General features: G+C 43.3%; 1 long non-coding RNA gene across 1 annotated transcript in view; it reads left to right on the top strand.

Annotated features, from left to right (window-relative positions):
* LOC131585391 (uncharacterized) overlaps nucleotides 1–27,025 on the top strand; it is a 74,290-nt gene that overhangs the window by 3,697 nt on the left and 43,568 nt on the right. Inside the window, exon 2 of the long non-coding RNA XR_009278938.1 lies at nucleotides 23,299–23,437. This is a non-coding gene — a long non-coding RNA (uncharacterized LOC131585391). The remainder of the gene's footprint in view (nucleotides 1–23,298; nucleotides 23,438–27,025) is intronic.

Here is a 27,025-nt window from a genome sequence, read left to right on the forward strand (position 1 = left end):
TCCATGGATCCCTCATTCCTGCATTTCCCAGAGGAACTGAGATCCATGGATCCCTCATTCCTGCATTTCACAGGGAGAAATGAGATCCATGGATCCCTCATTCCTGCATTTCCCAGGGAGAAATGAGATCCATGGATCCCTCATTCCTGCATTTCACAGAGGAACTGAGATCCATGGATCCCTCATTCCTGCATTTCACAGGGAGAAATGGGATCCATGGATCCCTCATTCCTGCATTTCCCAGGGAGAAATGAGATCCATGGATCCCTCATTCCTGCATTTCACAGAACTGGGATCCATGGATCCCTCATTCCTGCATTTCCCAGAGGAACTGAGATCCATGGATCCCTCATTCCTGCATTTCACAGAGGAACTGAGATCCATGGATCCCTCATTCCTGCATTTCACAGGGGAGATCCATGGATCCCTCATTCCTGCATTTCCCAGGGAGAACTGAGATCCATGGATCCCTCATTCCTGCATTTCACAGAACTGAGATCCATGGATCCCTCATTCCTGCATTTCACAGGGAGAAGGGAAATCCATGGATCCCTCATTCCTGCATTTCCCAGGGAGAACTGAGATCCATGGATCCCTCATTCCTGCATTTCACAGGGAGAAATGGGATCCATGGATCCCTCATTCCTGCATTTCCCAGGGGAGATCCATGGATCCCTCAGTGCTGCATTTCACAGAACTGAGATCCATGGATCCCTCATTCCTGCATTTCCCAGGGAGAACTGAGATCCATGGATCCCTCATTCCTGCATTTCCCAGGGAGAACTGAGATCCATGGATCCCTCATTCCTGCATTTCACAGGGGAGATCCATGGATCCCTCATTCCTGCATTTCACAGGGAGAACTGAGATCCCTGGATCCCTCATTCCTGCATTTCACAGGGGAGATCCATGGATCCCTCATTCCTGCATTTCCCAGGGAGAAATGGGATCCATGGATCCCTCATTCCTGCATTTCACAGGGAGAAGGGAAATCCATGGATCCCTCATTCCTGCATTTCCCAGGGAGAAATGAGATCCATGGATCCCTCATTCCTGCATTTCACAGGGGAGATCCATGGATCCCTCATTCCTGCATTTCCCAGGGAGAAGGGAAATCCATGGATCCCTCATTCCTGCATTTCACAGGGGAGATCCATGGATCCCTCATTCCTGCATTTCACAGAACTGAGATCCATGGATCCCTCATTCCTGCATTTCCCAGGGAGAAATGGGATCCATGCATCCCTCATTCCTGCATTTCACAGAACTGAGATCCATGGATCCCTCATTCCTGCATTTTCCAGAGGAACTGAGATCCATGGATCCCTCATTCCTGCATTTCACAGGGAGAAGGGAAATCTATGGATCCCTCATTCCTGCATTTCACAGGGGAACTGAGATCCATGGATCCCTCATTCCTGCATTTCACAGGGGAGATCCATGGATCCCTCATTCCTGGATTTCACAGGGGAGATCCATGGATCCCTCATTCCTGCATTTCACAGAAGTGAAATCCATGGATCCCTCATTCCTGCATTTCACAGGGGAACTGAGATCCATGGATCCCTCATTCCTGCATTTCCCAGGGGAGATCCATGGATCCCTCATTCCTGCATTTCACAGGGGAACTGAGATCCATGGATCCCTCATTCCTGCATTTCCCAGGGGAGATCCATGGATCCCTCATTCCTGCATTTCCCAGAGGAACTGAGATCCATGGATCCCTCATTCCTGCATTTCCCAGGGGAGATCCATGGATCCCTCATTCCTGCATTTCCCAGGGGAGATCCATGGATCCCTCATTCCTGCATTTCACAGGGGAGATCCATGGATCCCTCATTCCTGCATTTCACAGAAGTGAAATCCATGGATCCCTCATTCCTGCATTTCCCAGGGGAACTGAGATCCATGGATCCCTCATTCCTGCATTTCCCAGAGGAACTGAGATCCATGGATCCCTCATTCCTGCATTTCACAGGGAGAACTGAGATCCATGGATCCCTCATTCCTGCATTTCCCAGGGAGAAGGGAAATCCATGGATCCCTCATTCCTGCATTTCACAGGGAGAACTGAGATCCATGGATCCCTCAGTGCTGCATTTCCCAGGGAGAACTGAGATCCATGGATCCCTCATTCCTGCATTTCACAGGGAGAACTGAGATCCATGGATCCCTCATTCCTGCATTTCACAGGGAGAACTGAGATCCATGGATCCCTCAGTGCTGCATCTCAGAGCTGCCCCTGCACCGAGGGAGCCACGAATCCCAGCTCAATAAAGGGACAAGAATTGAGTAATTAACTGCAGAGACACAACATGAAAACTTTGCAGTCCCTGTAAAGAACCAGGAGCCCTTTTAGCATCCTGTTCCCAGCGCTGTGGCTCCTGCAGCCCCGGGTGTGGCAGAGCTGCCCGGGTAAATGCCAGGACACACACAGATAAATGGGAGGAAAGGACGACACTCAATTATATTTACAAAGGGCCTGATCCCAGGCCCATTACAGAATCTTTCTATTAACTTCAGCACCGGCTTTGGACTGGGGCCAGGCGTATTTGCAGTGATTATATCAGTGTGAGAAGGAGAATTCGTGCAGTGCAGAGTGCTCTGAGCCATGGCAAAACCCTGTAATGTAGTTTTCCTATAATAAAAACAACAATAATTCTTCAGTCATAGCTTTATGATTAAACAACACTGAGGCTGGGCTTTTTTTCCCCCCTTCTTAATTTGCATAATTCCCAGGCTGCAGTGCAGAGAAACCTTTTGAGATATTAAGTAGATTATAAAAATGTCGTGTCAGATTTGAAACTGTCGCTAACACAGGACTTTTAATTATGAATAAATTAAAAACAAAAAAAGAGGCACCGCTTCTCCCGTGGCTGTGAGATTTTGTGTTATGCACAAAACACGAAAGCTTGGAAACGTTCAAAGGCTGAAAAGCAAAAGGGAGATAAGAGAATGGATTATTCTGGAAAACAGGCGAAAATAAAACTGATAAAACACTGCTATTGAAATGATATCTTTACAGGAGTCATTACAACAGAATTACTATTGTTGGAACGCAGATTTCTGTCAAGAAGTGACTCCTGGCGCTTGCAGCTGCAGGCGGTGCAGGAAATGCACGGGAGCTCCTCGCTGGCTGCAGGGGATGTTGGAGCTCAGGGATGGGGATGAAGGGGGGAATCTCTGGGTTCCCTGAGGCTCCTGGCTGTGCCCTGGCTCTGTCCTTTTGCTCAGGAAACATTTGTAATTGTTAGGATAACCTAAAGGTGATTAATTTAAAACCCCCAAATAAATAAAGTCGTTGGTGCCATCTCTTCTCCTGACAGAGATTTTTCACTGAGGCACTGAGCATTGGCAGCCCCACGTTCAGGTGGGAGCTGCAGGATCTGCTCAAGTGGTATTTCATGTTTAAACAGACTTAAATTTACCAGACCTAATGGATAACAATATTTCAAAAAGAGACTTAATCTATTTCATTGCATTTTATATTACTTTGTTTAATAAATCATCTTCCACTAGAAGCCCACTCTAAGATGAATTTAACAGACCTTATAAGTGATGGGTCAGTATCAGCTTTGTCATAAATTCATTTTTACTTTGGATACAGGCCTGGTGGGTGCATTGGTATTGCTTTATTTCAAATGATCCATAATTCACAGTTAACTTTGACTTTAAAATGTGACAACGTATTTCCTTTTTTCAAGAATGGGACTTTTCCCTTTAACTTTTCACCGAAGAAAAATTAATACCACTTTAATTAGAGGTTTAGATAATGCTAATTTCAATTTACTTTTCTTTGTTGCATAGGATGGCTTGAAATCCATCCAGCAGCAGAAAGAACAGGATTAATAATGAGCACTGGCAAAAACAATGCATGAAGGAACAAGGGTAATGACTGTCAATGGTTCAGGGAGCTGCAGGGGGAATTCGAGTTCCTTAATGCAGACAAAAATATTTGTTTCAGTTCTCTTATTCCTCAGCTGTTGGCTTTTGGAGGCATTTACAGCAAACTGCACCATTGCTGTGATTGCAAGGAGCTGAGGTGCAGCAGAAGGGTTGTACTAATTTGATAATAATAATATGATAATGATAATAATGAAGGGGAGAGAATTAACTGGGAAAATTCCGTCTCCGGGGGGCTGGGGAAATGGGCAGGGTGCAGTGTGGAAGGAAAGTCAGCTACAGGTGGAATATTGCCCTCAAGCATGTGCTGTACAGCAGTGAGGAATGGGAACAGGAATAAACGGGAAAACAACATCCAGAGACCCGGGTAAGGACACTTTGTCACAGCACAAAGTCACAAAAGTCACTGAAATGGGAATGTCCTTTCACAGGCTGAGTTCTGTGCCTGACGAGGGTGTTCAGGTAATTTAGAGAGCATTAATTACCACATCTGAGAGCAGAATGTGCTGCAGGTGCCCCCAGGTGAGGGGAGGGTGCCCATGGCACAGCTCACAGCTACAAACAGCCAGCCCCAAACTGAAATGGAAACAAAGCAAATACAGAGGGGCAGAAAAAAGCAAAGCTGGGAGCTGTGATCACCCTGCTGCACCTTGCTCTGCTCACAGCCACCCTCTCACCTGCCAGGTGGGCAATGGAAAACCCCAGAGGGATCTGTTCACACTCAGAGAGGGCTCTTGCAGGGAAATGTCTCCTCTGGGGTTGGGATCAGCTGTGCTGAGGCTCCTGGTGCCTCAGTGAGCTCCATCCCTTCTCCTCTCTGCTCTGCCCTGCCCAAAGGCAGCTCTGAGCCATCTCACGCTGTCCCAGCGTGGGAAAAGCCTTTGATGGTGGATGGTTTCAGGAGCTCTTTGATCACTTTTTGAGGTGGCAGCCAGTAGCACCTATCAGCACAGAGATGAGAGAATCCACATTACAGCTCCAATCTCTTTTTCAGGTCTCCTTTTAAAGGGTAATATATCTGCTTTCCTCTCTGACCTGAAACGAGAGTATTTTGAGGTTGCCTTACCTTGTTATCCTCTTTGGCTTTGCTTATCAGATCCCAGCCTGGGCAGGATTGTCTGAGCAGGTCTTTTGGAGGGTGATGGATGAGTTGCAGAGGGAAGGAGCAGGAATTTCCGAGGGGCTGGCCCTGCTGGGTGCTCTCCTGGCTCGGGCAGTGATGTGTCTGGAGCTTGGTCACAGTGTCCCAGTGTCACAGTGTCACCTGTGCCTGGTCACCGATGCTGAGCTCTCTTTTCTCTGCCATCCATCACCCCTGGCACATCACTGCCTTTTGCTTTTTGCCCCTTGTTCAAGGGCAGCCTTTTCCTGTGGCAGGGGAGCAGGGGCTGTGTCTTTCCTGAAGCTGAGTGAAGATTTGCAGCTTTATTCCTGAGCCTGTCCCATGCAAGAAACGTTCTGCTGTTGCAGCTGAGCCTCCTGCATGAGAAATGCATCACAAGCACAGCATCAGTCACTTTTCTGGGGGGGTTTTGCCCCAAATTCTTTTCTTTTCCAGGGGAAGGTTTGGCTGAGGTCAGGCTTTGTTAGCTGTGTTTGCTGGGATCCTGGTGAATCCTGCTGATGTCTTTTCAGGAGAACCTAAAACTGGTGCTTGTGATTTTTCATGTTTTGTATGAAAAATATAAAAGCTAAAATCCTGAGGCATCATTGCAAGAGCTCTGAGATGGATTTTCCCCGGTTTTCCTGTTTGAGTTGGATGCAGAAATACCTGGCAATGACCTTAGGTGCTCCCTTACTCAGGGCTTGTTTTATCCAGTGTTTGCACCAGCTTTTAATCCAACAACCCCAAAAATGCAGGACTTTAAAACCTAACTCAAGTTAGGAAAATCCCTTATCTTGGCCCAGGATCATTCCAGTCCTGTGATGACAGGATGCTGTTTAGATATTTCTGTTGTAGTCAAACATCATGAAAAAAAAAAGTGTCTAAGCAAACAAATAAACACAGAACCTTTATGATCCAACAAATAATATTACAAATATTATTTATATTATGTTATCTATGGTGTATTATTTATACATTTGTAGAAATACAGAAACTGATATTTCAAAATTCCCCAGGGAGTTTCAGGGAATGTGCTTCTTATCTTCAAAGACCTTTGAACAGAGCATCAAAACTGAGTCCCCGACCCTTTTCCATTTCCAGAAAAGTGTTGAGTTCAGATTCTTGGACAAAACCTCGGAGGTGCTGTTTTGTATCCCTGTCACATTTCAGACTGGCTTTGAATGTCATATTTAAACAGGAGTTTCATGTAGATTTGGGCTGGCTGCCATTCTCCAGGCAGAATTCTCAAGGATCTGAGAGGGAGGCCCAGTAGAAAGCTGCCAGGCTCTGTAGTTTTAATAAGTGACAGAAAACCTTTTTATTTTTGTAGCCTTTTGGAAAATTCAGACAACATTCTACAGCTAAAAAGTAAAAATGTTCTGCCTGATAACATAAACAATTGATTTTTCCAACTTTCCAGTTGTAATGGGGAGAAACATTTTATCAACAAGGGCCACGAGATCCTGTGGAGAACTTTTATTTAATAAATAACTCCTAAGTCAGGGAGGGTGAGGAAGGCAGGGATGAGATGTTGACAGGCTGGCACAAGTGCTGACCCGTGCTGAGGTGATTGTCATGCAGGAAAGCTTCAGAGCTTTTCTCTTTCATTAATATAAATCCAAAGCTCCTCAATGATTTCATCGGGATTTGATTATTCTTTGGCTGAATGAGCAGAGAACAAGTGATTAAATTAAATTCATTGCTGATTTTTAGGTACACAGCTTTCCTTGTGCATTGTCCTTCACTAACCACACTCACTCACCTCGTGGTGCTGGGCAAATCAAAAATAAATTAAACCAGAGAACTAAAAAAATCCTGTCAGTGGCTGGCGAGCTGCTGCATGGAGTTGTGAGTTGTAGCTCTGCAATTGCTCACTTGGGGTTTCATTGGGGTTTTCTGTTGTTTTCCCAATTCCAAAATCACTCCTGCCCTCTCTGGATTCAGTCTTTACTGGAAGCAAAACTGAGCCTGGAGATATTTGTACCACAACAGCTCTTTTTATCCCAAATCTCTCAGATATCTTGAGAGAACAGTCCTGGAAAGGAAAATGTGTTTCTAAAGTACAGGAATGGATATTTCAGACAGGGTGCTGATAATAATTACAGTAATAATAGTAATAATAATAATAATAACAATAATACTAAATTCCTTTTCTCCTGCCCCTGGGTGTTTAGGTAAAAAACTCAAGGGAATAAAAGTGTCTGTGGTTTTCTTTGGGGACTTTGTGGGATTTTGACCCTGGTGAGGCTGTGACCAAATAAAGGAAATTCTCACTCTGGTTATGTCAGTGGTGACTCTCAGCCTTGGACAGGTCTCTCAGAAGTTCTCTGCTTTCAGCTGCAGCTCTTCAAACCAAATGAGTGAATTTTACCTTTAATGGGCTATAAATGACTTCAGTGGGAAGTGAGGCCAGCTTGAAACCTGTTTAGAAATCCCAGTAGTGAGGTTCCACCAGCTCTCTTCTGAGGGACCAAACTGGGCCCTACTTGTAATTTCTCTTTCCTTGCCTCTTTTGGGCTCAGTTCTCTGTGGGTACAACTTTTCTCTGGTCTCTCAGCCTTCTTTGGGCTGAATTCTTCTGGGATCCTCCCTCGTGGGGAGTTCCACTTATCTCAGTCCTTATGATTGGAAGAAAACTCTCGAGCTCGTTAGAATCTTGTTTCTTGTGTTTATTGAAGGATCCTTACAAAACTTAACAGGTCTCTTCAGGCTGGTTACACAAGGTTAATCTTTGCAATTTGGTACATTTCTTTCTTCTGATGGTACAAACAAGGCCTTGTGGCACACTTCATGTCTGATACACAAAATGGCCCCGAACTGCGCAGTTCTTTTATCTTTATACCTATTTTTACCCAATTAACAATAGACACGTATATTATTTTTCTTAATGACCCAATGACCCATCACCTCTGTGATGCACTGCGGCATTTTCTATCCAATCACTCACTATTACCCAAAAACCCCCAGGAGAAGAACATGAAGAAGAAAGAAGAAGGACAAGGGACAACACCCTAAATCCTCCATCTTGTCTCCTGTTCTCTAAACTAATTTTTCACCCAGTGATTTAAGAAACTTTCTAATCTACACACCTACCTTTCTTATCTAACTTTAGCATTTGTTTTCATGTATCACTATGAAAACATGCTCATGAATTTCATATTATATGAAATTCAGTGTTTTCTTGAATCTTAGAACTAAATATTAAAAACAAGGGCACACAGTCTGTATCTCAGACTCCAACACTACTGGTTTTGTTTCCAGTGCCCAGGGGTGAATTTCCCTGTGCTCTGGTGTGTTGGACCCTGCAGGATGGTGGCAGCAGGAAGGGTTTGGTATTGCTTTATTTCAAATGATCCATAATTCATCGTTAACTTTGGCTTTAAAATATCCAGGAAGGACACAGGCTGTGGATTCAGGGCTTGGTCCTGATGGAGCTGATGGGAATCAGGTTTGAGGAGCACCTGCAGGGTTTGGGCTGCTCTGTTTGCCCCAGTGTTCATTTGCCCTTGTGTGCAGTAAGCAGTTTTTCACCTTGGGGTTTTGTGACATCTTGCCATGTCAGCAGAGCCAGGATTGATCCAGGAAAGGACATTTCAGTTATTTTTCCTCTGACTGTACAGCTCAGGAACCTGGCATTTCTGACATGAGTGAAAGATTAAAAAAAATGAGGAAGTCTACACTTTCACTCACAATGTGCTACAAACAGCAAACAGCAGAAAAAATTGACATATATTAGATTTCACAGTTAATCATATTCCTGGCTCTGTGCTCAGCCATGAAGAAACAACTGAGGATAAGGGTGACATAAATCAAATGGAATTTTGGCCACTCTGTACCTGTGGGACACAGGGGAAGGGAAGAGCAGGGGAGAGGGTGGGACATTTCCAGTGGGACATTTCCAGTGGGACATTTCCAGACTGGATTCTTCCCACTGTAGCTTTTGCTTCCTGGATTTGCAGGAGTGAGCTTGGGTCTCCCTGCAGTGTCAGTGCAGGCTGAACTTCACACTGTGTGATAAAAAGTGAGGGTTAGTTACTGGGAGAAAGGAACAAATCACATTTACCTCGTTCTGCTGCTGACCTTGAGAGCATCCCAAGGTATTTATAAGGTCATTTGGTCTCCCTCATTCCTTGTTTATCACCTCCTTTCCCTTTGCAACACAAATAATTAATAACTGCACTCTGGCTCCGCTGAGAAGTTTGGAATATTGCAGAGTAAATTTGTGCCCAAGGATGTTAATGCTGCAGTGCTGAGGGGCTGGGACAGGAATGGTTTTCTCACAGAATCGTGGTGTCTGTGGCATCATAATAATTATCTGGGCACCCAGGCATTGGTGTGAAAATCATTAGAATTTAGTTTTTTTCCTCTGGTGTGGAGAGTGGAAAGCATTTTGACAAGGAGCTGGAAGTGCTGACCCCAGTGCAGGTTCCACCTCTGGTGTGTGAACATCCTCCCCAGTTCTGTGTGTCAGTGATTTAATCAGCAGGGTGCTGTGATCTGTCCAAGGGGTGCTGTGATCTGTCCAGGGGGTGCTGTGATCTGTCCAAGGGGTGCTGTGATCTGTCCAAGGGGTGCTGTGATCTGTCCAAGGGGTGCTGTGATCTGTCCAGGGGGTGCTGTGATCTGTCCCAGGGGTGCTGTGATCTGTCCAAGGGGTGCTGTGATCTGTCCCAGGGGTGCTGTGATCTGTCCCAGGGGTGCTGTGATCTGTCCAAGGGGTGCTGTGATCTGTCCAGGGGGTGCTGTGATCTGTCCCAGGGGTGCTGTGATCCGTCCAAGGGGTGCTGTGATCTGTCCAAGGGGTGCTGTGATCTGTCCAAGGGGGTGCTGTGATCTGTCCAGGGGGTGCTGTGATCTGTCCCAGGGGTGCTGTGATCTGTCCAAGGGGGTGCTGTGATCTGTCCAGGGGGTGCTGTGATCTGTCCCAGGGGTGCTGTGATCTGTCCAAGGGGGTGCTGTGATCTGTCCCAGGGGTGCTGTGATCTGTCCAAGGGGAGCTGTGATCTGTCCAAGGGGTGCTGTGATCTGTCCAAGGGGTGCTGTGATCTGTCCAAGGGGGTGCTGTGATCTGTCCAGGGGGGTGCTGTGATCTGTCCAAGGGGAGCTGTGATCTGTCCAAGGGGAGCTGTGATCTGTCCAAGGGGTGCTGTGATCTGTCCAAGGGGTGCTGTGATCTGTCCCAGGGGTGCTGTGATCTGTCCAAGGGGTGCTGTGATCTGTCCAAGGGGTGCTGTGATCTGTCCCAGGGGTGCTGTGATCTGTCCCAGGGGGTGCTGTGATCTGTCCAAGGGGTGCTGTGATCTGTCCAAGGGGTGCTGTGATCTGTCCAGGGGGTGCTGTGATCTGTCCAAGGGGTGCTGTGATCTGTCCAGGGGGTGCTGTGATCTGTCCAAGGGGTGCTGTGATCTGTCCAAGGGGTGCTGTGATCTGTCCAGGGGGTGCTGTGATCTGTCCAAGGGGTGCTGCACATCTTGGGGTGCTGCAAGCAGGGGAACCCCAGGGGCTCCAGGCACAGCACTTTGGGTCCCCCTGGGGACAGGGGGTGACAGGAGCTGTGTCCCAGCCAGTGCTGAGGCACAATCTGCATCCAGGGCTGCTCCAGAAAGAGCAAACTCACTGTCCAAACTCACTGTCAGGGAGGATTTCTCATCTCTCTTTCCATCTCCTGGCATCCGAGGCAGCAGGAGCTCGGCTAAGCAGGTCATGGGTTTATTTAAGGGATGGGTTCCTCTGTGTCCTCAGAACATCTGGCTGAGCACATCTGTCCCTTTGCCAGAGGCTAGAGCTGGGCTTGCAGTTCCAGTTGTGAGCATAAATACAGCTCTAAATAGCATCTGGGCCCTGAAATCAGCTATAAACTACTGAATTGCAGGAATTTAGGGGGAAGGCAGCTTGACTAAGCTCAATAATCACCAATTCCAAATGAAACTCAGAAGGTAAAAAATAGACAAGAGAGATTGTGGAGTGGTTCTGAATTTCAAAGTAATTGTCATGAACACAAACTCTGGCAAGTGAATTCTGTTTGTGACTGAAATTGAAGCAAAATTAAAATTTGCTTCTAAAATGTGGATTCCTACAGCTTGCTCCATCCTCTTCCCACATCAATGCAACTTTCTGTCCTCAAGCTACAATCTTCCAAGCAAAGCAATGAAATAAAACTTGAGAGAAAAAGCTTATTTCTCTTTTTCCCAAAATCACAAACCCTGATTTTCAGAAGAAGAAGAACAAAAGCAATAGCTTTAGGACAAAGGTAGTTGAGATCAAATGAAGCCAATTTGAGATGTGATTAAAATTAAAAAAAGAAAGGAAGAAAGAGTGAAAAGTCATAATGAGAATATTCAACTTCTTTCCCAGAAGAAGGGTCAGTGGATTTAATGGAAAATATTTTCATTTTAGATCTTTGTGCATGGATATCAGTAATGCAGCTAAGCAGCAGCACCCACACATCATGGGGATGGCAGCAGCTGGGTAGAGAAACGCAGGAAAATTCTCTGTATGTGAAAGTTTGTTCCCAGTAATGTCAGGAAAACAAATCTTCAATCAGCTGTGAAGGAAAGGAGGAAAAAGATTTCATTTTTTTAGGGGCAAACCTATGAACAGTGCCATTAAAAGAAAGGTTTCCTACTGCTTATGCACAGTTTATGGAGATGGATTTTAAGAAATTAAATCTTAACTAGAAATATCAGCCATCCTTAAGGAACTGATGCTGAGATGCTCTTGTTTGAGCTTCAGTGATTCCACTAAAATTGTGGGTACTGCTTTAGTTTTACCCTGTGCTGCTGCCAGGGGAAGGAAAAGCATCTCCTCTGTTCCTCCTGCACTGCTGAGGAACAGGCAGTTCACAGAAAATCTCCTCCTGGACACAGCCAAATGGATAAACCTCTGCAGAATTTACACAGCCTTACAATATTCTGTAAAAAAAGCTGAATTTCTGTCGTGAGAGGCAGTGAAATATCAGAGATTTTCACTGGAGGTTAGGAAATGTGGCACCCATTGCTCTGAAGGACCACGAAGGAGTTTGTCTTTGAGCAGCTCTCCCTAAATCCTGGCTTATTTCCTTTTTCCAGCTGCAAGTCCCCGTGCTGAAGGTGAGGTAAATAAAATGTTTATTGACATCCCAATGTGCCCCTCTGGGATTTCCTGTGAACATTTGGGAAAGCCACAGAGGAGTCTCTGAGATCTCATGACATGAAAGAAGAAGTGATTTGAGTTGCAAGGTGTGATTCTATGGATGAGTGAACAAGCTTAGTCTGAACCGGTACCTTGGAAAAACAGCTTCTAAAAGCAATTAGTGATGAATTACTCTGAGCACTCAGGAAGGTCATTAAAGTGTGTTCCCGACATTAGAAGGAACAGAGAACATTCTCAGCTCAAAGACTGGGGAGGAAATCTCTCAAGTTTTTCCCAGCCAGGATTGTCAGCTCGGAAACAAAAACCATTCCCACATTTGTGCGAGCAGCACCGGAGTTCAAAGGGACCAAAACTCCAGAAAACAGCAAAGCTTTTCAAATCCTCCCACAGCTCTCAAGCATCGCATTCATCTTGAAAATATCTCAGGATTCTGAAAATTGAGGTCAGTTTTTCTGTGCCCCTCCAGCAGCTCAAAGCTCACCCACCTGCACCTTCCTATTTCGTGCCCACCTTGGCACTGCCCAGCCAGCGAGGAGAGAATGGGGAACAAAAACACAGAATAAATGAAATAAATCTTGGAAAAATAAATAAATAATCTGTGGAATGGAAGTTGGGGTGATGAGTTCATAAAATGGGCTGGGAGGGGCTCCTGGGGGGTTTGGAGAATGGATTCAGCTCACAGAAGTCACGGTGAAACGAGCTGGATGTGATTGTTGATGATGGGCTGCACACCTGACTGAAGATGCAGAATCAACAAGTTCACTGTGAATTAGCAATAGTTTTAATTAATTAAATTAATTAATTAAATCTATAATATAACATGGTGTAATATAATATGATATTCTATATAATATCATAATTAATACAATCACACCTCCTTTCAGTAGGATTTGGTTGTGGTAATTATTGAGTTAAGCTTAAAAGCAATCTGTGATTTGAAAGAAATTTAAAGTGAAGAGGCAAAACTAAAAGAAAATGCAGTTTCAAGGTAGATATCTCTCTAAAGCTGTGTTACCTCCCAGTCCAGCAGGCTGTAATGTTGAAAGGATGTTCTGACCACATAAAAAAGTTCTCATTCCTTTACAAGTTTGACTGAAATTGGCACAAAGAGAGGAGTGAATTTCCCCCCAAAGCTCCTGAGTGTGTGTAAACAACTCGGTGTCTAATTCCATTTGTACCTCTGACACTTGCTCTTGAAAGAGGCAAATTGGGTGGTTTTTCCTTAGGTAAAACACCCAAATAAATCAGTGTATGGAAGGCCCAGGGACAGGGGAAGGAATGAAAGCGAGATCCTTTGGGCTACAGAATATATGAATTCCTTTTAATGAGATTTTGATTACCAGCAGTAGTGCCTTGGAGCAAAAACTCCAGCAATAATCTCTAATGTATTATTTTGCAGGAGAAATTTAAAGATGATAATGTTAATCCAATGAATGTCCATTTAGGCTGGCTAATGATGAAACACTGGATATTGCACAGTGCTCACCAGGAATATGAGGAGAGATGTCCTTTATGGGATGATATAAAAAGAAATCAGTTTCATCAAGAATGCAGTTACTCACTTGGAAACCTTCTCATTTACTGACTCTCGAGAATCATGGGGGATCAAAAGCTGATATAATGAGATCATTTCCCCCAAGTAAAAATGCAATATGTGATTAGCCATTATTGACTATTACAGCAAATGAAAAGGACTTCAATCCCACATCCATATCCTCTCACATGCTGAGGTCTGCTTATAGAAAGAGGCCTATAAACAGAATTTTTTTGACTGGAGGATCTAAAGTCTTTCATTACAGAGTCTTATTTTTAATGGAAAGTGGTGTCATTATTGAGTACTGCTAGATTTTGAGGGAAAGGAAAGGAAAGGAAAGGAAAGGAGGAGGAAAGGAAAGGAAAGGAAAGGAAAGGAAAGGAAAGGAAAGGAAAGGAAAGGAAAGGAAAGGAAAGAAAGGAAAGGAAAGGAAAGGAAAGGAAAGGAAAGGAAAGGAAAGGAAAGGAAAGGAAAGGAAAGGAAAGGAAAGGAAAGGAAAGGAAAGGAAAGGAAAGGAAAGGAAAGGGAAGGAAAGGAAAGGAAAGGAAAGGAAAGGAAAGGAAAGGAAAGGAAAGAAAAGGAAAGGAAAGGAAAGGAAAGGAAAGGAAAGGAAAGAGAAAGGAAAGGAAAAGGAAAGGAAAGGGAAAAGGAAACTCTGCACGCCCTTCTCGCGTTCAATTCTAGCCTTCTTCTTTCTTTCGTCACTAGCTCTTCCTCGTGTTCTTCCAGTCTTTCCAAGCTGCCAAATGAAGTAGGAATACGAGGAAAAGACCACAACACCTGCCACAGTCCTGCCACAAGTCAACTCCCCAGACCATAGAACGAGCTGCTGCCACTTGCTGTGGCAGCAGCCGGTCCCAGACAGAAGCTGGAACAGGCCAAGGTGTGTCTGGGCACCCTGGGGGTGTGTGTGACATCCTGAGCTCTCTTTTCCATGGATTATGGTGTCCCCAGTGGCACAGGCAGAGGAGTGGCCAGGGGACTTTGCAGAAATGTTTGCTGCTCCTGTGATTTACTCTGATGGGGTTTATCTGCTGGAAAGGAGGGAAGCTGACAGAGTGTGCCTGTCAGAAGGCTCTGGGAAGGATGGGGAGCTCTCCTGGCAAGGCAGCAGAGTGGGAAGTGCTGCAGCCCTGCTCATTGCCCACATCACAGAGGCACTGCTGGGACCCAGACAGAGCCTGAGCTGCACACAGAGCTCCAGCTGCATCCCACAGCCCCAAATCCATCCACAAAAACACCTTCTGCCACAGCTCAGGGGGAAGGACTGTCGCTGCTGGGTGAAGATGAACTCAGAGACACAGCAAAAAACCCTCCTGTGCCTCTGGATAAATTAAAAACCAAAGGAAGACAAAGAAAAGCTTTGATTCTGTAGGCAGTGAATGCAGAAGGAGCGAGAGGAGCTCTGTGCCGAGCAGGAGATGCTGCAGGACATCAGAGGAGGCCATCAGTGATCTGTGACCACTGAAAGAAATGGAAATAATGGGAAGAAATAATGGAATAATAATGGACAGAAATGCTGGGGCAGTGGCCACGACATTCAGTGGTCAGGTCCCTGCTTCCCCTGAGAGGGGGCTCTGCTCTGGAGCTCAGGTTTGGGCTGGGTGCCCTCCCAGGCACTCTGCTGCTGCTGTTAATCCCATTTTGCAGCACTCTCCGGGCTCTCAGTCTGCTTTCTGCCCAGGTTTTAGCACGTGCAGTTGGTTTTGGCTGGAGAATCCTCAAGTGGGATCACACCTGCCAAGAGTGAGGCCGAGGCAATGAGCAGGCAGGTGCAGAGATGGGCAGAGAAATGAGGGATAAAACTGGAGTCAGGCACAACCTTGGCAGGTGGTTTTCTCCTAAAGCTCCCAGCCAGGGGCTGGAGATGCCTGCTTGTGATGTGGGGCTGATAAATGAGCCATGAGATAAATGATCTGGGCTGCTGGGGATGGGGGCTGCAGCCTGAGCTGGGCATTTTGCCTTTTCCTGCTCCAGCAGCTGGAAGTTGTGCATGGGATGGCATTTACTGGCAACGTCAGCTGATGTTTTTATGATATAATTAAATAGCAATTAACTTCCCTTCCTTCCTTCCTTCCTCTTCTGTCTTCCTACAGCACGCTGTGAATAGAGCATGGTGAGATCTATTCTTGGTAAAGCCCTACAGTTGTGCTCCTTTTTTTTAATTATTATTTTAGCAGACACTTTCTCTGCATAATTCCAAAATAAGAAGCTCCACAGCACGTATTTGAGGCTTCCAAAAATCTGATGTTGGTTTTCCTGGGTCAGCAGCAGTGCGTTAGTAATGACTGAAATAGATATTTGTTGGATTTTTTTGTTAATATTCTGTATCCTTTTACAAAAATAACAGCTAATTCATTGGATATTAACAGACTACTGTTTTTGGAATTTTGTTCTCTCTGTGAAATTAGTTTATTTGGGTTCACTTCCTGCCCAGTAGTGTTTGTGTTCAAAGTTGATGGAGATTTGTTGTCAGATGACAAATTTAAGGTAATTTGTGATGGTCAGACTGATTTGCTCATCTCCCACAAATGTTTCCAGAGATGCTTTTGTGTGTGTGTGACCTGAGATGCAGAACTTCACTCTTCCTGGACTTTATTCCTGGAAATTTCTTATCTCACAATTAGAAACAAGGAAATTTGAGATTATTTGTCTCTAAGACATTTAGAGTAAGATTGTTTGAACTAAGACAGGTACTTTCATTCTGAAAAAAAACTAAAAATAACACCAGACTGTGCAATGTATGAAGAGAAATGAAGCTCACTCACTATCACATCATCGAGAACCATCCCAACTGTCTCCTTTTCCCAAGAGTTAAATCCAAGCTGTTATTCCCAAACTCCCCTGGAGGCACTTTTGGTGTTTGGTGTCGAGGTTTCCTTTTCCATGCAGAATTCCCTCATCTCTCATTTGCACTTCTCTAACTGCACAACCCCTGTCCACAAGAAAAACATGAAAACAAAGAAGGTTCTTACATCCTCACCCTGGAGGGAAGAGCTGCAAAGGTAAAGCTTGGCCCAGCTGGGGCTCTGTGGTTTTCTTTCCCCTCTGTTTCAAAGTCGCATCAATTTCAAGTGCAAAGCATCAGTCCTGAATATTTTTAGCCAGAATAAGCTCGACATCAAACATTTCCAGCTAATTCACCTTTAGCAGTTTATCAGTGATAGCTGGTTTTGGTGCTGCATCCTGCCTGAAGGCTGGGTTTGGAGTCTCCTCTGTGCTGGGAACGAGGTTAAAATGAAATAAAGGGGCAAAATATCCTCAGAGCCCCTGGAGACTGAGCAGAGCCAGCTTTTTGGAAGGGTTTCTCCCAAAAAGAGATAAAAAGCACCTTTGGCTCGTGGCTGCACAGCTGGAAGAGCAAAGGGCAGAGGGGAAACTGAGGCACTGAAGCTCTGGTTGTGATTTTAGTCATCCCTGGGATTAAAAACTTCCCCAGAGGAAAAATGGTTTCCAGTTTTTTCTCTCAGCTCGTCCTTGAGTGCTAAAAGAACTTTTATTTTCCAAACTGCATCTCAGTGGAATGTGGGGAGGAAGGAAGAAATGCACTTCAGGTTCAGCCTCTGAAGGAAAAATGTCTGTGCCATGACTCAAAAACACGACTGTCCTAGACAGGTTTAGTGAGAGTGGGAAAAAAATCTTTCTTTTTGGTCGTTTACATTCCTGTTTTATGTCTGAAAGGGGTTTTTGTCTTCCTCTGCATCCAAGCATTTGGTTCCCTGTGTTTTTTGAGCTGAGCATGGTTTCAGGGAAGCCTTGGCTGTGGTTTTGTCTGTCACTGAGTGTTTGGGATTTCTCTGCCCCACCGTTCCTGCCATGGTCAATCAGCAGAGCCAAAGGCCTTGGGCACATCCGTGGATTAATTCCATTTCCTGCACGGGTTAGAGGGAGTGAAACAACAGCAGGATAATTCTGGCAGCTCTCATCACACCTTCAATCAGAGTGAGCAGAAATAAATATAATGTAGATTGTTCAATCAGACAAGAGCAGTGCTAATCCAGCACGAAGATTCCTCATTCCTTAATGACAATCACACCTTGCAGGTACCATGGATACATCGCATTACACTTGGGACAAATACATTTGTTTGCTCTGCTGTAATTTCCCAAATTGGCAGATTCTAGTGGAGGACAGAAATTATAGGTTAGGCAGACGTGCTGTTTAAGGCATTGTCCATGGAAATGCAAAGTGGAGCAGAACTGAAATGGGAAATTTTTTTAGCTTTGTGGAAATGATGAAATTCAGGGTGAAAATAATTGATTTAAACTTTTCTTTAAAGCTGCAATCAGGAAATTGAAATTTTTTTCCTCATCAAGGTTTTGTTTTGAGAAGATTTCCTTCTCTCATGTTTTCTTTTTCTCTTCTTTTTTCTCTTTTTTTTTTCTCTTTTTTCTTTTTTTTTTTTTTTTTTTTTTTTTTTTACAGTAAAAAAGGAGTAAATGAAAGAGCCAAAATAATTTCAGAGCAAAATGGTAAAATTTCAAAATTTCACTAGAATACTTTTGGAAGAAGCATTTTGGCATTTTCAAAAATAACTTAAATGTGAAATTTGGCAGAACATTTGAAATTTCCCATCACTGTTATGGTGTGGAATCAGCGTGTTAATTCTCTGAACAGATCTTATTAAAAATTTTGACTGGCCAGGTTTGATTTTGTCGAAATACAAAGAGAGAAAGAGATCCTTGACAAAATTATGTCATCCCAATCCCATTCCCCCGAGAATTCCTTGCTTTTCTAACCCTTCCAGACCTGGTATTTAACTCCCATTTCCCTTCCTCCCCCTCACCCACGGCTGTAGTTTGGCACCAGGGGAAAAAAAAAAAAAAAAATTAAAATGTTTGGGAGATGATAAAACTTTAAAAATCTGTTCATAGGAATAGTTCAGATGACAAGAATAACTCGGCACAGAATGTTCCTGAGTGCAGGAAACAGAATGCAAGTGGAGATTGTGGGGTTCTGGGATCAGGAGGAGGGATTGATGCTGGAGGGAGTTCAGAGGGAAGAGGGAGGACACATGAAAGGAATCCACAGAGTTTGGCTGCAGACAGAATGAAACACGGGTGTTTGAAGGGACTGAGCTCCACAGTGGAATTCTGAGTGCTAAAAAAAGGGGATTTTTCATGAAGTAATGGCTGTGGATTCACGCAGCACTTCAGGGAAATCTGAGAGCCCTGGGCTCGGGAGTGCTGGGGAATGAGCACACCCATGGAGCTCTGAAAGTGAGGAGCTGCTCACTTTGGTTTTCTGATGGGTTGAGTGGTCTGGGTTTCATCTGTTGCTCAGTTTTGGGAGGGATAAATGGGGCTGACGCCTCAATAAGCTTTTTTAAAATTTATAATTATTTTAATTGTGGAGTCTGTACCTCCATTAATTCCAAAGGAAACCGCTTTGGTGGGGTGGAACCAAAAGAGTCTCAGAGAATCCCTCCTGCTGTCCCAGAGCAGGACACCATGAGGAGCTGCATTAGGGATGCACAGGAGCACCTGAATTTCAGGATTTCCCTGGGGGATGGAGGTGAAAGCAACCACCTGCAGCCCATTTTAGACAGGAGAACACACCAGAACCTTCTGAGCTGCAGAGATCCTCCAAGCCTCGAGGACTTGACCTCAAACTGAGATCAGCATAATCTGCACTTTGTAGAGTTTCTGGGGAAGGGTTAACCCCCCTGACACGGTTATTCTGTTTATTGAGCCATCCATAAAACCAGAGAAAGCCCTGAATATCCTGCTGGACTTGTTTTTGTTGTCCAAACTGTCCCATCTGATTTTTGTGTGTGTGATGGACGTGCAGCTCTTTTTAGCAGGACATTTTCACAGGCTGGATAAGATAAAAACTTGCATTGCTTCAATGGTTGAATTAGCAACAATTTGGCAAGTGAAGGAGAGCAGCACTTCATTGTGAAAATGCTTCTGTAACCATTAGCAACTCTGATTTGGTGTCAGGCTTAACTGTTCCTTGAAATTGAAATGACTTGTCCTTGGAGATGCTGAATAATAGCAGGTGTCTCTGGGAGTAAACCATGCCTGTCTGCCCTGGAATTGTGTCTCGTTTAAAGGTGGAGGGATCCTTGGGCATGGTAAATACCGCAGAAAAAACACGTGCAGGAGGAGAGACAGCCCCAGATAAAAATATAAATATAAATATAAATATAAATATAAATATAAATATAAATATAAATATAAATATAAATATAAATATAAATATAAATATAAATATAAATATAAATATAAATATAAATATAAAATAATATATTTATATATAATATAAATATAATATAAAAATAAAATTATAATTATAGAATATAATATAAAAATATAAACAGGTTTTGCTTTGATCCTCCCCTCGCTTTCCCAAGGCAGAACAATGGATTCATTAACGAGGAGGGTTTAATGAAGGAGATGCAAAGTGCCTGAAGTCTCGGGAGAGAGAGATCAGTGGAAATAGGTGGGATGAGGATTTAGGAAATAAAGCAAATATCCAAAGGCACGCAGGAGAAACGCTGCTCTGCTGCCAGAACTTTCCATGGAAAAGGGCTGATGCCTTTCAAAGGGAAAGTTTTGCCAGGAAATTCCAGGGAAAAGTAAATTGCATTTACAATTCAGAGTAAAAGATAAACCACTGAACATGATATAATAACCACCAAATATAATAATATAATAACCACTGAATATAATAGTATAATAACCACCAAATATAATAATAACCACCAAATATAGTAATATAATAATCACCAAATATAATAATATAATAATATAATAACCATCAAATATAATAAATAATATAATAACCACCAAATCTAGTAATATAATAATCACCAAATATAATAATATAATAACCAGCAAATATAGTAATATAATAACCACCAAATCTAATAACATAATAACCACCAAATATAGTAATATAATAACCACCAAATATAATAATATAATAACCACTGAATATAATAACCACCAAATATAGTAATATAATAACCACCAAATATAGTAATATAATAACCACCAAATACAATAATATAATAACCACTGAATATAATAACCACCAAATATAATAATATAATAACCACTGAATATAATAATATAACCACTGAATATAATAACCACCAAATACAGTAATATAATAACCACCAAATATAGTAATATAATAACCACTGAATATAATAATACAATAACCACCAAATATAGTAATATAATAACCACCAAATATAATAATATAATAACCACCAAATATAGTAATATAATAACCACCAAATATAATAATATAATAACCACCAAATATAGTAATATAATAACCACCAAATATAATAACCACCAAATATAATAACCACTAAATATAATAATATAATAACCACCAAATATAATAACCACCAAATATAATAACCACTAAATATAATAATATAATAACCACTGAATATAATAACTGCTGGGAGCAGGACTCCAGGAAAATGGGAGTTCCACCTGTCTGGAGTGGAAAATGTCTGGAACAAACTGGGCTTGGGTCAAGGAGCTTTGGCAGGGCAGTTCTTGAGCTTCCACCTTTTCTTTTGTGTAGCACAGAAAACCTGGAAGTTGGGCAAGGAGACCAACTTAATGAGAAATGATTTGCCACAGATATGACTTCAAGTCCTTTTTATGAGTGTGTCTGTAGCTATCCTATCTCTTCTTCCTTAATAGAGGTCTCTCACCTCCTTAACTTTTACTGGGAAATAAATTTTTTGGAGGAGAATCAGCTTTTCAAATAAAAAAAAAATGAATTTAAGATGATGATTTTATTTTTTAATGCCCCAACTTGCCCGTTGAAAAGTTGAGAACATAATTTGTTAGCTAAAAGCTATATTTTCCTCATTGAAAAATGAGTGTTTGGCATCATTTTGGCTTGTGTTTTCATCCACAAATGGAAAGACTTCCATTGGAAGCTTTAGGGACAAAACCAGAAGTATTTAGAAGTTCTCTTGGAAAATGTTATGTGTTGCTTGGCCAGAAGTCTTATAATGCAATTAAGACAACTTGTTCAGGCAGAGAATTATAAATGCTGATCTCTTCATGGTTTTGTTGAATAATTATAATATTGCCCTGAGGTTACTGGTTAAGTTTAGCTAAATGTTTACCCTTTTCTATTTATTTCTTTTTTAGAATGAAACTTTCCAGAAATAGAGAGTGATGTCTAAAACGTGTTATCTTTAAAACTCTATTTATAACACACATAGAAGTGTATTTATAGCCTTATAAACGCATCTGGAAATAAACATTGTCCTGAAAAGAGCCCGAATTTGATTTATTCAGGGTGCCCAGTGAGGAGGAAGATGCATCCACACCCCCTTGGGAAGGCACCAGGGATTTCTCATCCTTGAGGAGCGGAGCCAAGGGCAGGCAGCTCCTGGGAAAATCAGGTGTGGAGCTCAAGCCTGCCTGCCCTTAGCTCAAAATCCAGGGGAGAAGAACCTTCCTGAAGGTTCTCTGGAGAGAATCCAGAGAGGAACCTTCCTGGCAGGTTTGGTGGTGGAGGATGGGACATTTCCCCCGTGCAGATCCAGGGTTGTGGCCATGGAGAAGGAGATGGGGGGATCAGGGGGTCACACACGGCTGGGAGAGGCAGAGAGGGGCAGAACATCTGCACAGGGCACCAAAATCATCATCACAGGAAAAGGAACCACAGCTCTCACTGCAGGGCACACAGAGGTCACACAAAAAAGGGATGGAAATGTGGGGAAAGGAAAGGAAAGGAAATGTGGGGAAAGGAAATGTGGGGAGGGGAAAGGAAAGGAAAGGAAAGGAAAGGAAAGGAAAGGAAAGGAAAGGAAAGGAAAGGAAAGGAAAGGAAAGGAAAGGAAAGGAAAGGAAAGGAAAGGAAAGGAAAGGAAAGGAAAGGAAAGGAAAGGAAAGGAAAGGAAAGGAAAGGAAAGGAAAGGAAAGGAAAGGAAGAATGGAAAGGAAAGGAAAGGAAAAAGGAAAGGAAAAAGGAAAGGAAAAAGGAGAAAGGAGAAAGGAAAAAGGAGAAAGGAAAGGAGAAAGGAAAGGAGAAAGGAGAAAGGAAAGGAAACAGGATAATGCTTGTGGTGATCTTGTCTGGCAGGTGTTTCCTTGGGGAAGGTCACGGGTGTTTGGATTAGTGGCTGAACACTGAAACAAAGTCAGAGAGCCTTGGCTCCTCTCCTCAAGCTGTTTCCAATCAGCTGGACATGTTTTCCCCAGCCTGTGGTGTTCTTTCATTTTCACTCTCACCTGCCTTGTGCAGATCTCTTGGGGAGGGTTGATTCAGGTGGCTTCAGCCTTGGCTGGGCCTGGAAAGTGTTATTGTAATACAAACAACAGCTCATAATGAAGAAATCCAAGATAATGATGTGGTAAAATTACCCTGAAAAATCTGTCCAAATATCAAGATAATATGGACAAGTGAGATGAAACTTTTTCAGAGAATGTGATAGATTTTTGAGAAGGAAAGGAAATGTCTTGTAAAGTCCTGTTTGCCATTCTTTAACTCCACAGCTGGCAGAAGTTTGGGCATCTCTCTCATGAGATGACACAAAAATGTCATAGACATGGCCAGCTGCAACCTGTGAAGTGAAACTCATAAAGTTTAGGTTACAGAATTTACCACACAGACTCTTTTATTTATTTTTTTCCTTTAGGTGTGTCTCACCTGGGGATCCTAAAGGAGAAAAGAATTTCTGGTGCAGATGGGAAGGAAGTCCTGGAATCCCAGTGTTTCCTGCAAGCTGAAGATCCTGGAGTGTGACTCAAGTCCGTGGTGCTGCAGCCCAGCACAGGGTGAGTACTGCACGTTCCCAGGCCAGCATGTGATGCTTTCCTAACCATCCAAGCTATTAGCAAAATATGAAGAAAAGAAAAGTTTAAGTTATGAAAGAAAATGGGCTTTGGATTCCTATTAACGATAAAATTAATTTTATACCCAAACCATTGGACAATGGCCCCCTGGAGAACAATGAAGAGAGTGCAAATCCCTCAGACAATGAATGTTGAAAGCTGCATAATAGTCTTATCATTTCTGTACAGCCTTGCTTGAGACAGCTGTAATTAATTATAAGAAAATGACAAATGGTCAAGGCTGTGCTGAAGGCAGTGGCCCTGGTACTTGACATTGTAATGCAACGGGGGAAAAGCTTGTCAAATCAAGGTTGTGCTAATTTATTAGGCAGCCATTTGTGTCAAGTTGAATAAAAGGGAGAAAAAAACAAGAGGTGAAAAGCAAATATGAAGTGTTTGGGTGGATTTTCATGCGCTGTGGGTTTTAAGAACGCCGTCATTTCGTTCATCTGACTTCTGCTCCAGCTCCTTGTTTCCTTGTCACTCTCACACTGGAAACCCAGCCAGCACTTTGAGTTTGCTGTACCCTACCGAGGCAAATCTTAGTTTGGGACTCCACTTCAATAAACTACAACTCCTTCCCACTCTATGGAGTTTAGATCTTGTCAAAAGATGCTTCAGAATTCTCCCTTCAGCTCCTGGGATCCCTCACACTGGTGGCTCAGGGAAGGGGCATCGCAGCCCAGCCTGGGCTCCTGACTTCTCATGTGCACTTTTTGCTTTCTTTCTCACTTTTTCCAGCCATAATTCCTAAAATCACAGCTTTCTGTTAGCTCTTCAATGCTTTGAATAGGATTAAACTGAAGCAAAAGATTAATGTTTGCAAGTAAACTGAAATTTGCTGTTTGCTTTCAGCACAAACCCATAGGAGAGGTTTGGGGGGTTTTTTGGAGTCACTAACAAACACTGGCTGCAGCCAAGTGAAAAACACGTGTCAGGCAATGTCCAGGAATCCTGGACTCCTTCCAGCATCAAAGTGCAGGCCTTGGAAAATGTCCTTGTGCTGCCAGTCCCTAGAGAGCATCGTGGTACTGCCCAAATGGGTTTGGGTAGGAAATGGGCCCTAAAAGGCTCCAAATCCCACCCTGGTGACTCTCCCTGAATATCAGCACACGGGCATTTAGCACAGATGCTGCTCTAATTATGATGCATCAAGAACTTTGTGTCAGTAGTCCTGAACTCCAGTCAGACAAGGGAGTGTAGGGGACAGTTGTTACAAAACCCAAGGATTCTTAGGAGATCTCTAATCTTCATTAATCTCTGCATTTGGGGTGGTTTTTGAAACTAGAAAACGCTGTAAGGATAGAAAAGAACCTTTGTAAATGAGAAAACACTTGAAATTGTTCTGTTTTTTTTCCCTGAATGTGCCTTTCTGGCTATTTAACCAGTTCACTCCCATTTGAGCACCCAGAGCAGGAGGGGTCAGACGGGGAGGATGCAGCTCTGCAGGTGCCTGCACCACTCATTAAATTGTGCCTGGAAGAGGTGATCTAACAGTGAAATAACCCCTCCTCCCAAAATCAGTCATTTTTTTATTGCTTGAGCAGTTGATTGCTGAGACTTGTGTGGTTTTGTAGCGTGGATCTGATTAGAGACACCTTTGGCTGAATGTTAAGCATTTATCTGCTGGGATGCAACTCCAAGCAGGGCTGTAAATCTGTTTATATCCAGATGTCTCATGGATGGCTGGCATTTAAAACTTGTTGGAGGTGGTGAATTGCCAGTTTGACATCCTTTGGTGTTCGGAGGATTCGTCTTCCACTCAGACAGGGCCTGGTGTGGGGTAATACAAACAACAGCTCATATTGAAAAAATCCAAGATAATGATGTGGTAAAATTACCCTGAAAAATCTGTCCAAATATCAAGATAATATGGACAAGTGAGATGAAACTTTTTCAGAGAATGTGATAGATTTTTGAGAAGGAAAGGAAATGTCTTGTAAAGACATTTATTTATTAAATTTATTAAAGACATTTATTTATTATATTAAAATATAATAAATATATTTTAGATATTTACATGTTTGTGTGTGTTATGGTGCTTTGGGCACACCAAACTGGGATGGACTGGTGGTGGCACAGCAGGGAATGGTGTCACTGGGATGGACTGGTGAATGGTGTCACTGGGATGGACTGGTGGTGACACAGCAGGGAATGGTGTAATGGTGTCACTGGGATGGACTGGTGGTGACACAGCAGGGAATGGTGTCACTGGGATGGACTGGTGGTGGCACAGCAGGGAATGGTGTCACTGGGATGGACTGGTGGTGACACAGCAGGGAATGGTGTCACTGGGATGGACTGGTGGTGACACAGCAGGGAATGGTGTCACTGGGATGGACTGGTGAATGGTGTCACTGGGATGGACTGGTGGTGTCACAGCAGGGAATGGTGTAATGGTGTCACTGGGATGGACTGGTGGTGACACAGCAGGGAATGGTGTCACTGGGATGGACTGGTGGTGACACAGCAGGGAATGGTGTCACTGGGATGGACTGGTGGTGGCACAGCAGGGAATGGTGTCACTGGGATGGACTGATGGTGTCACTGGGATGGACTGGTGGTGACACAGCAGGGAATGGTGTCACTGGGATGCACTGGTGGTGACACAGCAGGGAATGGTGTCACTGGGATGCACTGGTGGTGACACAGCAGGGAATGGTGTCACTGCAGCACTCAGACTGTGACACCAGGACAATTCTGGACGTGGGTATTAGTCCTGGTGTGGGACAGAGGCATCTCCACACCAGTGGTGACATTAAAATTGTCCCTGAAGTGACTGGTGAGCTCCATCGAGGTTTATTTCCTTCATCCAAGTTTTGTGACTGAAGATGATGAGCCTGTGACTTTATTTTTTGTTGTTGTTGAGGCTCAAGACATGAAAATGTGTCTGAAGTCTTTCATTTCCACCTATTGAAAGTGCTTTAAAAGGGAAGGAAACAAACAGATGGCTCTCATTAGCACAAGAGCGCTTTAATCTTTTGCACATTTTAAATTTTATTTCCCTTTCAGGGTTTGTAAGTAAATTGGTACAAAATTAAGACTTCAGCAGAGAAGAATTGAATTTCACACATTTCAGGCCCTGAGAGGAGAGGTGGACTCCATCCAAATGGTGAGGAGTGATGAAATCCTGGCACCAGGATTATCTGTGCTGCCCCATCCCAGGTGAATGAGACACACGAGGATGGAGTCACACATCTCACCCCAGCACAGCTGGGCACCTTACCCTGCCAATCCAGCCAACAGCTTCTGTTTGGAGCTGGAAAAACACAGAGAAACACAGAAAAATAATACAGAAAAATACAGAAAAATACAGAAAAATACAGAAAAATATAGAAAAATACAGAAAAATATAGAAAAATACAGAAAAATAATACAGAAAAATACTACAGAAAAATACAGAAAAATAATACAGAAAAATAATACAGAAAAATAATACAGAAAAATAATACAGAAAAATACTACAGAAAAATACAGAAAAATAATATAGAACAATACAGAAAAATATAGAAAAATACAGAAAAATACAGA

This window comes from Poecile atricapillus, chromosome 16 (genome assembly GCF_030490865.1).
Source record: "Poecile atricapillus isolate bPoeAtr1 chromosome 16, bPoeAtr1.hap1, whole genome shotgun sequence".
NCBI lineage: Eukaryota > Metazoa > Chordata > Aves > Passeriformes > Paridae > Poecile > Poecile atricapillus.